The sequence below is a fragment of the Taeniopygia guttata genome, chromosome 7 (genome assembly GCF_048771995.1).
Source record: "Taeniopygia guttata chromosome 7, bTaeGut7.mat, whole genome shotgun sequence".
NCBI lineage: Eukaryota > Metazoa > Chordata > Aves > Passeriformes > Estrildidae > Taeniopygia > Taeniopygia guttata.
Window position 1 is genome coordinate 39,400,202 of NC_133032.1, and position 8,484 is coordinate 39,408,685.

Consider the following 8,484-nt stretch of genomic DNA (forward strand, 5'->3'; position numbering starts at 1 on the left):
GTACTGTCAGTTTGCAACAGGTATTTGGCATGAAAAAATCCCTGAGTACTTGGGGGTGGGAGATTCGGACTGGGAGAACTCCTGCTCCGTTTTGACATTGAGGAGGCAAAAGGAAACTTAGGACCTGACAACCCAGGGGGGTCACAGGGCCCTGGGAATGAATGAGGGATATCTACATTGTGAAAGCAAATTCTACAGCGCAGGTTCCTGGTGTCAGTTCACAGGGCTCCCTTGGGACTGTCAGGGCAGCACATATTTGAGGTGGTGGCAGCTCGGGTCCGGGACACATCCTTTGATGTTCGGATTTTTTGCATTCAGCCACCCGCTGAGGGCCACAGGGCCCTGAGCACAAACTCTGTCCCTTTTCCCTGGGAAGGAAAACTCACCAGTCCAGGTTCCTGATGTCATTTTGCGAGCTGTGCTTGGGATTTCAAGGCAAACCCTGGTCAACGTGTTAGCATTCAGGAACACACATAACCACGGGATATGATTATATGCAGGTGCTTTTATTGAGAGCTCTGGGAATCAGGGGTACAGATCCAAATCTGACTCCAACATGGCTTTTGAGCTGAACATATTTTATATTCTATCATTATATAACTTACATATTAATTATTAAACTTATATTGTTCTATTGTATACATTGACACGAGTTTCTCGTGATCTTTCTTAGGTCCCTGACCACAGTTTCTCATGATTATTCTTATGAATAAATAGTAATTATATTTAATTACTAAACAATCATCACATCTAACAATTATATAATTTATCATGTACTAGCTACACAGGTGCAGTTTTCTTTTCAGGGCCTACTAAGCTTAATTTGCCTTTTAACCCTAAATCCCCATGATTTAAAACCCTTTTACTATCAGACGTGGGGGCAGCTTGGGTCCAGGACAAATCCTTCTCCATTCAGATTTTCATGGGGCGGCCCTTCTTTCATGGCCCCTGGCTCGTGGACTCTATCACAGGCCCATTTCTCTGTGAAACATAGCTCACCCTCCCCAGTTCCTGATGTCAGTTTGGAGGAGGTGCTTCTTCCTTCCAGGGCAGGCAGAATTCTTGCAGGCAGCAGTTTTGCTCCAGGATAAATCCCGTGCCATTCAGAATGAAGCATAGAAAATCACTCGGGGCCACAGGCCTCGTGACCCGACCTCTGCCATTTTTCCCTGTAAAACCAACCTCACCCTCCCCATGTGTCGATGTCTGTTCACTGGAGGCATGCTGCTCTCCAAGGGCAGCGAGAGTTCCTGGTGTCGGCAGATGCGGTCTCTGAGAAATCGTTCGCCGTTTGCAATTTCGGAAGAACAATTCCTGGTTGGCCAGGGGCACACATAGAGGAAAGACTGTTAATTATCTTGGAAATGAAAGGCTGGCACCCCATTGTTTAAGGGGCTGAAAAAGGGCTGCGTAGGGGAGGAAACACCCCGCAGGACCTTTCTTCACCTCATCCCCCACTGTAGCAGGGGTGTAGCAGCTCCCCACATGACCAGCTGCTTTCAGTGCAGCTACCTGGGCACACCTGCACAGGGAGCTGCTAATCCAGAGGGGCTAACAGGGGTATCCCAAGCGTCCCTCCAGGAACTACGGTCGGAACATCCAGCAGGGAGCGGGGAGCAGCGTGACCCACCTGAGCACGGAGCGTCCCTTTGAAAAAATGCTGAGGGAAGAGACCTCTTGCCAAGGGGCAGCACCCGAGCAGGCCGGGCAGCACGTGGGGTTCCACGGGAGAGCTTTCAACTTTCCCCTTTTATTGCGTCAGTCCCTCCCTAGAACTCCCAGACATTCCACAGCACTCCCAGAAAAGACAGGGGTTACGAAGACAGAAGGGGTTTAACTTACGGGAAAAAGCTTCCTTTTCCATTATTTTTTGTGTTCAAATCATGAGGGAATGCACTTCCCCTGCAATTTTAATGGTCTCGGTTGAAAGAAGCCCCGTCTTTTCTATGCTGTTAGGGGTGTTAATTGACAGGGAATCCCCATTTGCCATTATTTTCAAATTTAAATAGAAGGGGAAAACCTAGACAAGGTTTTTTTATGGGTTTGAATTAAGGGTAATCCTTTTTGTTGTCCTAAAGCTTAAATTGAGGGGGAAGCCCAGCTATTCCTCTTTCTTAAAGGCTTGGATTGAGTGGAAGATCCCTCTGTCTTCATTATTGCAGAGATTTAAAACGAGGAAAACTTCTGTTTTCCCAATATTCTAGGGGATTAAATTAAAAGGCAGAAGCCATTTATTTGCCATTGTATCCATTTCAGTGGAGGTAAATTCCCCATTTCATCATTTTAAAGGATTCACTTGAAGGAGCCTGTTCTAAAATGCTTTTTCAGCATTTTAAGGGTTTAAAACTACATTTCAAGGCACTTCTTTCTGTGCCCTAGGACTAAATATCTCAGGGAAAGGCAAGCCTAGCATGTACTTAACCTTTATGCTGCCCAGGAGCCCATTTCTTTTCTTATATTTATTTATAATGTAGTTAGCCCTAATTAGTAGCTCCAAGGAGACTTAGACAGTTCATATAATTAGTATTCTTCTCCACCCTTAGTCTCACGTTGAGTACTACTTAGAAGTCACTGAGGAATAATTATATAAGTTAACAGCAAATTATCCAACTTATCTAGAAACGCTGCCTAAAAACAAAGTTTTATTTCTTACCGGTTTTCTTGCCCTTTTGCTCCAAGTATTTGTAGCAAAAAAAGAAAGCGCTGTCATTTCCTTGAAGAGTTTTCTTCTATATCAAGCCCTTTATTCTCTTTGAATTCAAATCAGAGGAGCCAAACAGCAGTAGCTGCTCTGAGGGCTTTTATGCCCGGTGGGGTTTGCCCCCTCCCTTTTCCTGGGTGTCATGGGAATGAGAGGCGGGCCCAATCAGGGGTATATTAACCCCAGCCTTTTCAAGGGGCTTCATTCCCTCCCTGGGATCAGTGGGGGTAAGAGCTCTCCTCTCATTTTGGTGAAGAGGCTCTTTCAGCTTATCCCAGCTGGTTCTTTTGGGCTTTAAATGCAACAGAGGCTTTGAAGATACTGTGAAGAAAACAACGTTGAACACAGGGAGTATTTAAGTTTGTGATTTGGGGTTATGCATTCTGGGGTGGTAAGGTGCTTTTGTATTTTCTGATTTTTTTTTTTTTTTTTAAGGGGGAGTAGCTTCCTGTAATTCCAGATCATGTTGAGTACAACATTTTTTCAGCAAATTCATCATGTCACAAAAGGGATCTGCCCTGTGTCAAAGATGATGTCTGAGATAGAGGCTTCAGGTGAGTTGAGGATTGTGACTAGGAGAGGGAGAGTGAGCAGGGTACCTGGTTAGGGGCTACTGTGGTAGGGGTTTGTAGGCGGTAGGGTGAGAAACGGTGTCTATTTGCAAGGCCTTCCACAAGCATAGCAGAGGCATCCGTGTGTCATATAGCACACAAACTTATCCACTGAACTCACAGAAATGTCATGTAACTTTGCCTTTCTAATAACAGCTATACCTTAGACTCAGGATGAAGTTGGAGACTTGAGGACCCAGGCAAACTTAGGAGAGGATAAGTAGCTGACTTATTGGGATTTGATCCATGTAACACTAAACTCAACCATTGATTTTCAGGTTCATTATTTTAGCTGACTGAGAAACTAACAGGCGATCACCTCCGAGGCAGACTCATTTTAGGTCCAACATGGATTCATAGCACCAGGCATCCAAAAGATAAGTTGGGGCCATGGCCTGGAGACGGGAATAGTGGCCTCCTTCTGCACCCAATGGGGATTTGCATCCCCAGATATGTGCAAAATAAGTCTAGGGCTAAAACTGCAGAGGAGATGGAAGCAGGGTGCTGGGTTGGGACTCCCCAGAAGGGGTTTTGGAGTCAGTTTTGGAGATGGGGATGTCCAAGAAGCGTCTCCTTAGGCCACCTAAAGGGAAGGTATTTCTTTTGATCTCAGTGCTGAGGTGCTCAGGGCAGAGCAGTTCCGGTATGCGTCCTGTCACTTGTCTCTGGTGCACTCTGTGTTCTTTGGGTCTCTCGGTCCTTGCTCACATTCTTCTCATCGAAAGCTCTCTCTCCCTCTCCTGTCCCGTCGTTTGTCACGTCCTGTCCTGTGTCACGGGTGTCTGCACATATTTGTCCCGGAGCTGCTCTGCCCTGCTGCATAGCCTGTAACAGCACAAGTCCTGTGGACTTGAAATTTGTAATGCAGGGTGTAGTTGTGCTCTGCATTGTATTCGTTGATTGCCATAATATGTTTGGCGGTGTTAAGTTGTCCTGCCGCCGTTTGACACTAGTCCTATCTTCCTTTCAGATGCAGACAGTTCAAATCAGTGGCAGAGGGCATCAGTCCTGGGTGAGGGTGTTGTCAGGAGCAGGTCAGTCATTGTTAGCATTAGGAAGCCTAAGCGGTGACTTTGTTACAGCGGTGTTCTTTGCATTTATTTTTAGAAAGTCCATGCAGATAGCAGCAGTCAAGGCCCAGTGTGCTAGGTGAGCAGTGGACAGAAGCAGTTGTTCTTGCTCAGGTTTCAGTTTTTGGTGCAACTCTAAGCATTCATTCTTGTTTGTGTGCTTTAGGGAATCCCCTCAGAGTATGCGTAGCCTCTTTCACCAACTGGCCGATGGACCGGGTTTCCTGCACTTGTGAGCCCACTGGAAGTATTTCAGGGCTCTGTGATGAAGCCTTGAAATTTTGTATTTCAAGATGGCATCCGGGGAGCCTTTGGCAATGGCCGAGGAGTTGCGGTGAGACGCCGAGGTAGGGAGGGGGAGCCAAGGTCCACTTAATTTTCAGCGTTGCTGAGTCACTTTGTCTCTTCTTAACCCAGGCAGACCCTGTGATGACGGTGGCAGCCTCCGAGCATGGCCTAAGTGTGCGGCCCGAGCAACCAGGCCTCCTTAGGAGAATGGTGAGTAGTAGAATTGCTGGGTTTTGTCCATTGTGCAGCTAAGATCATGCAGTGATATTTGGTGTTCTTGCTTGTAGCTGAGCAAGGGACCACAGCCCGCTGACCATAGGACATGCCCAGCAGGCAAAGCGGCCTCCATTCACACGCGACATGGATTCTCATCCCCAGATGCCTGTGAGATAAGTCGAGGACTAAGGTCCACAGAGGGCATGAAAGCGAGGCGCTGGGAGGGTCTTTTAAATCAGCTTTGGGGGGCGGCCATGTGCAAGAAGTGTCCCATTAGGATGCCTAAAGGGAAAGTGCTTCTTTTGATCACAGTGCTGAGGTGCGCAGGGCAGAGCAGTTCTGGGGTGTGTCCTGTCACTTGTCTCTGTTGCACCCTGTGTTCTTTGGGTCTCTCAGTCCTTTCTTCTCATCAAAAGCTCTCTCTCCCTGTCGTGTCCTGTGTCACGGGTGTCTGCACATATGAGTCCCGGCCCTGCTCTGCCCTGCTGCATAGCCTGTAATAGCACAAGTCCTGGGGACTTGAAATTGGTAATGCAGGGTGTAGTTGGGCTCTAGAGTGTATTAGGAGATTGACATAACATGTTCGGTGGTGTTAAGTTGTCCTGCCGCCATTTGACACTAGTTCTAACTTCCCTTCAGATGCAGACAGTTCAAATTTGTGGCAGAGCGCCGTAGTCCTGGTTGAGGGTGTTGCCTTGAGCAGGTCAGTCATTGTTTGTATTTGCAGGGGAAGCTTAAATGGTGACTGTGTTACAGCGGTGTTCTTTGCCTTTATTTTTAGGAGGTCCAGGCAGATAGTAGCAGTCAAGGCCAAGTGTCCAAGGTGAGCAGAATCAGTTATTTTTGCTCAGGTTTCAGTTTTTGGTGCGAATCTAAGCATCGTTTTTCATTTTTTGTGCTTTAGGCAATGCCGTCGGAATACGCCAAGCCCCCGTCACCAACCGGCTGATGGACTCTGTTTCCTGTGCTTGTGAGTCCTCTGGAAGTATTTTAGGACTCTGAGACGAAGCCTTGAAATTTTGTATTGCAAGATGGCATCCGGGTAGTCTTTGGCAAGGGCCGAGGAGTTGCAGTGAGTCACCGAGGTAGGGAGGGGGAGCCAAGGTCCTCTTAGGTTTCAGAAATGCCAAGTCACTTTGTCTCTTCTTAACCCAGGCAGACCCTACAATGACGGTGGCAGCCTCTGTACTGGCCAAAGTGTGCGGCCCGAGCAACCGGGCACTCTGAGGAGAATGGTGAGTAGCAGAATTGCTGGGTTTTGTCCATTGTGCATCTAAGATCATGCAGTGATATTTGGTGTTCTTGATTGTAGGTGAGCAAGGGACCACAGCCCGGTGACCATAGGAAATGCCTAGCAGGCGTGGCAGCCTCCATTCGCACAGGATATGGATTCTCATCCCCGGATGTTTGAGAGATAAGTCGAGGCCTAAGGCCCACAGAGGGGTCAAAGGCGAGGAACATGGAGGGCCTTTTGAATGAGCTCTGGGGGCGGAGATGTGGAAGAAGTGTTCCTTTAAACCACCTAAAGGGAAAGTGTCTGTTTAGATCACAGTGCTGAGGTGCACAGGGCAGAGCAGTTCCGGTATGTGTCCTGTCACTTGTTTCTGATGCACTCTGGGTTGTTTGGGTCACTTGGTCTTTGCAGACCTTCTTCTTGTGCAAACGTCTCTCTCCCTGTCCTGTCCCCTCCTTTGTCACGTCCTGTCCTGCATCACGGGTGCCTGCATGTATTTCTCCCAGAGCTGCTCTGCCCTGCTGCATAGCCTGTAATAGCACAAGTCCTGGGGACTTGAAATTAGTAATGCAGGGTGTAGTTGGGCTCCAGATTGTATTAGGAGCTTGACATAACATGTTTGGTGCTGTTAAGTTGTCCTGCAGCCCTTTGACACTAGTCCTAACTTCTTTTCAGATGCAGACAGTTCAAATCAGTGGCAGAGGGCCCGAATCCTGGGGGCGGTTGTTGCCATGAGCAGGGTATTGTTTGTATTTGCAGGCAGAGCTGAAATGGTGACTGTGTTACAGCAGTGTTCTTTGCCTTTAATTTTAGGAGGTCCAGGCAGATAGCAGCAGTCAAGGCCAAGTGTCCAAGGTGAGCAGTGGACAGAAGCAGTTGTTTTTACTCGGCTTTCAGTTTTTGGTGCAACTGTAAGCATCCATCCTCATTTTTGTGCTTTAGGGAATCGGCTCGGAGTACGCATACCTCTGTCACCAACTGGCCGATGGACCAGGTTTCATGCACTTGTGATCTCGCTGGAAGTATTACAGGACCCTGTGACGGAGCCTTCCAATTTTGTGTTTCAAGGTCTCATCTGGGAAGTCCTGAGGAATGGCCGAGGAATTGCAGTGAGTTGGGGAGGTAGGGAGGGGGAGTGAGAGTCCACTCGAGTTTCAGCAATGCCATGTTGCCTTGTCTCCATTTAACCTAGGTGTACCCTGCAATGATGGCATCAGAATCCAAGCAGACCTGAAGCGTGCAGGTCAAGAACCCGGGCATTCTGAGGAGAATGGTGAGTAGCAGAACTATCATGTTTTGTCTGATGTGCTGTTAAGACTCTGTACTGATGTTTGGTTTTCTTTCTCTGGGCAGACCAAGAGGTGACAGCTGGAACTTACCAGACAGGCAGATGGCGTCCTTCTGCAGCCAACAGGGATTTACATCTCCAGAATGCATGCAAGATAAGTCGAGGGTTACGACCCACAGAGGGGATGGAAGTGGGGTGGTGGGTTGGGACTTTCTAGAAGGGGTTTTTGTGTCTGTTTTAGAGATGGGGATGTCCAAGAAGCGTCTCCTATAGTCCACCTAAAGGGAAAGTGTTTCTTTTGATCTCAGTGCTGAGGTGCACAGGGCAGAGCAGTTCCGGTGTGTGTCCTGTCACTTGTGTCTGGTGCACTCTTGGTTGTTTGGGTCTCTTGGTCTTTGCAGACCTTCTTCTTGTGCAAACCTCTCTCTCCCTCTCCTGTCCTGTCGTTTGTCACGTCCTGTCCTGGATCACGGGTGTCTGCACATATTTCTCCCAGAGCTGCTCTGCCCTGCTTCACAGCCTGCTGTAATTGCACCAGTCCCAGAGATTTGCAGTTTTGCGTGGGGCATGTAGTTGCATTCAAGATAGTATTCCTTAATTCACACTAGATGTTTTGACCTGTTAAGTTGTTAACAGGTTAATAACAAACAGCTTTTTGAAATTTCTCCCAACTTCCTTTCAGATGCAGATGGATTAACTCTGTGGCAGTGTGCCCCGGTGCGGTCGGGGGTTTCCCTGAGAAGGTCAGTCATTGTTTGTGTTTGTAGGGGAAGCCTACATGATGACTGTGTTACAGCGCTTGTCTTTGTGTTTAATTTTAGGAAGTCCGGGCAGCTAGGAGCAGTCAAGGCCCAGTGTGCCAGGTGAGCAGTGGACAGAAGCTGTTGTTCTGGCTCTTGTCTCAATTTCTGGTGCAATTCTAAGCATCCCCTCTTGGTTACTTTGTTTTATTGTAGGCACTCCTCTCGCAAGATGCCTCTCGTCCGGATATCCGAGGCCAGGTGGGTGCAAGCGTAAGGTCTGGGTGGGTGTACTTTTTGGTTCAGGGGGATGGTGTTTTCACAGTATCTCAGTGT

The 8,484-nt window shown here is 48.0% G+C and overlaps 1 long non-coding RNA gene across 1 annotated transcript; it reads right to left on the reverse strand.

Annotated features, from left to right (window-relative positions):
• Positions 1 to 486: 486 nt before the first annotated feature.
• On the reverse strand, positions 487 to 2,950 carry LOC140684540 (uncharacterized). Its single transcript, XR_012056928.1, has 2 exons — positions 2,654 to 2,950; positions 487 to 1,314 (listed from the first exon to the last, which is right to left on the reverse strand). It is a non-coding gene; the product is annotated as an uncharacterized lncRNA (long non-coding RNA).
• Positions 2,951 to 8,484: the final 5,534 nt, after the last annotated feature.